Raw genomic sequence first — 3,407 nt, forward strand, 5'->3', positions numbered from 1 at the left:
CAGGTAGTAGCCAATTACCCCTGTTTATGACAATTGTTCCTATACATTGGAAATCTCCTTAGTAAGCATGCCCATCGCATTGTTCAAAAATGATAAAATAGTCTTACTGGTTCTGGACTGCTTGTCCACCACGTTTGAGGCTGTCCTCTTTACCATGCAATTGAAGCAGGAGTAGGTGCCACACAGAGCAAAAAATGAGGCCACCAGGCTTCAGGAGCCCCTCGTGGAAAAGACAAAAACAAATTAGGACCCAGCTGAAGCACTCTAAGCCAGGCCAATACACTGTTCCCATTGCAGAAAATGCAAAAACTAAAGGGGTGGCTCAGCCTCTTCTGGGTGATGACAGGTGTAAGTTGTGTCCGCCCTTGGCACGGACTTTGCCTGAGGGTGGCCCGCATGCATCCTGCTCAGCGGGTCCTCTGAGTGTGCTACATAGCGCTATCAATGGCAGCAGGCGTGTGGGATGATGTGGGCTACCTCCTGAGCCCCACTGGATACTGGGACACAGAGTCCCCCCCAACAGCACTCCTGCACAGAGGGTCCTCTGAGTTCGCTACATAGCGCTGGTAATAGCAGCAAGTATGCTGGAATATGCTGGCCCCCTCCTGAGCCCCAGGGGATCCTGGGACACGTAGAACAACAACAGTTAACACATGACAGTAAATGAAGTTGAAGCAAGTTGGAGAACAGTGTTACAAACCTAGGTTAGCATAAGCTACATTTATGAACCATTTAATATGGAAACTAAAAGTACAACTTCCACACATGCATTAAGGAGCAAGTGGAGGCCCCTCTTGCTTGAATCAGTTAGTCAGTCAAATATCTTTATTTCGGTTAATAAAAACCATAAAAGCAGTGCAAAATTCATTATTACACAAGTTATTACACAAGTTAAGATTATACAAATGTACACATGATTGTAGTTTGAAGTAAACAGTCTAAACCAATTAAAATCTTTGATACAAAGAGAAGGTAAAATAAAATAAAATCAATTTAATCATTTATTAGTCATGCCTGACAGATGATAATGTTCCTGTTAGTTTATTAAGAATGCAGTGACTGCTCCTACGCTAAGGCGAAGAGCGTCGCCCCACTCGTTTGAGAACAGTGCAGAAGAAAAATAAAATGATAATAACTGAGCGTTATGATCATTTTATTTTTCCATTCCTAGGCGTGGGGAGGGGCAGGGCTGGATAGGGCAGGGGCCTGGGGAGGAGTGGTTTTTACTCCGTAAGTGCGGATAACTGTTTGGCTGGCCCTCTTGGGCTGGCGAAACAGTAAAGCACACTTTGCACTTTGCACAGGCTCCCCGTCCCTATATGAGAGCTGAATTATGGTGCTCAGACAAATCACAACGCTGCATTGCAAAGTTGTGATTGGTCTATGGGAGCCTGGGTGCTTCCTGCTATGGAGGAGAGGTACTAAGGGGAGAGGGTCCCAGCCTAAGTAGACAATTAATATGAAAATTTTAATTATAAAATCACACAGAGAATAAATCCGTCCACATTGTTTTAATCACAATGGGAGAGGGTAATACATATCACACTTTTTGAACAATAAACAATAGGTTGAACAGTGCCCCAGTAAGGGAGGGGAGGGGGTGGGTGATATCAAGTGAGGAAAATGTGGTAGGGAAGGAATTGAGTGACAGAGTAATCAATCATTTGGAAGTAAACAGTAAAAAGAGTTACATATTCTGTACAAGAAAATGGACATTAAAGTTCAGATTGTGTATTTACACGGGTCATACTCCACAAAGTTCAATCAATGGAAAATTAGGACATGGAGTTGACATCGAAAGAACAAATGGCTGTCGACGTTTCGACCCTCTGAAAAGCGCAGGTATTCATATTATCCTTCCCGTGGGGTCTTCATCAGGACGTGTATCGGGGCAGGCAACCTATTCAATATATACAGGTTTTTAAATTAACTGATTAATGGAGGAGAGGTGGCAGCTGCGATCACAGGTAAATTCTCTTTTTTTTTTTACACGAGACCTGTGTTGGCGGAGCTTCGACACGAAGCCACCCTGAGTGGAATTGCATGGCTTCAATGATAAAGAGTAAGCTTGCCATACTCTCCATTAAGGAGGTGTCCCATGAGCATAGCAATGGGTTTCCCCAAGCAACACCCATGGGTTTTGACACATTGACAGATTTACAAGGATCTGTAAACCTGGGAATGCATCAACACTTTTCACCTCCTCTGTGGAAGCGTATGGAGAGGAAATATCTTTATTTCTCCTCCCTCATTTTTTCCTCTTGCTATGAAGAGGAAAATGCCTCGATTGATTGGTTTTGAGCAAGAAGGTGTCCCTTCTACACAAAAACAATCCTGCCAACAATGCAGACACACTTGCACCATGGTGCAAGGGTGTCTGTGTTGGCTCTAGGCAACAATTTTTGCACTGGTGCAGGCCGAAAGGACAGGAATGTGCTATAATTCATTAATACGGGTCATTCCTACCCTTTCCCTTTGATGCAGTACAGTGCAGCAAGAAGTCTTGCTGTACTTTGGAGCCGCGACAGGCCCTGTGACTTGCTTCTCCGGATATGCGATGGCGACTCTCTCGATGGTGTCACTCTCCTCCGGTGATGTGACAGCAGGCAGCTTCGATGAACACACGCTTCCAGGAAGATGCGGCTTCTCCGGCGATGCAACGATTTCAGCTGTGGCGGCGACACGCTTCCTCTCGATGCAACGCACTTCCAGCTCCCAGCGACACACAAATGTCTGGAGTTGAGAATTCCCAGCAAGGAAATTCAGAGGGGAGCTGGAAATGAAGTCTTTTGTCCCTGAGACTTCAGCAGGAGGCAAGCACAGTTCAAGCCCTTGGAGAATATTCTGTAGATGTTATGTTATGTTATGTTAATTTTATGCTTCTATAGCACACGGCCACTCCATGGAGTATCCCGGAGCTGGTGAAAGTCCTTTCCTTTCCTTGGCAATGAAGCAACTACTGCAGGCCAACCCAGCAAACAGCACACTGGCCCTAAGGGCAGTAAAACTCCTGCAGCTTTCTTGGTTCTTCTCCTTGGCAAAAGGTTTCTTGTTCCAGAAGTGATCTAAAGTTATTGGGACTGAGTCCCAATATTTATACCCCGAAATCCTTTGTTCTCTGAAGGCAGAGAGGCCTCTGCCAGGTCCAAACTAGTTCCTGAGCACTTTGTTTACATGACTCTCTTCTTCCTTTCACTGTGCAGGGCAGAGACATCAGCCGCCCCACAGGAGGTGGAGCCAGCAGAGGGAAGGGAAGATACAGCTCTGGAGTACTCTGTTGACAAGTTTCCATCCCTCCTTTCACAGTGCAGGGCAGAGATATCAGCCAAACCACATGAGATGGAGCCAGCATTGTAGAGGGAAGGCCCAGCCCTATTCAGGTCCCCAGTGCAACTCCTCCCTCCCAT

This window comes from Lissotriton helveticus, chromosome 8, assembly GCF_964261635.1.
Source record: "Lissotriton helveticus chromosome 8, aLisHel1.1, whole genome shotgun sequence".
Taxonomy (NCBI): Eukaryota; Metazoa; Chordata; class Amphibia; order Caudata; family Salamandridae; genus Lissotriton; species Lissotriton helveticus.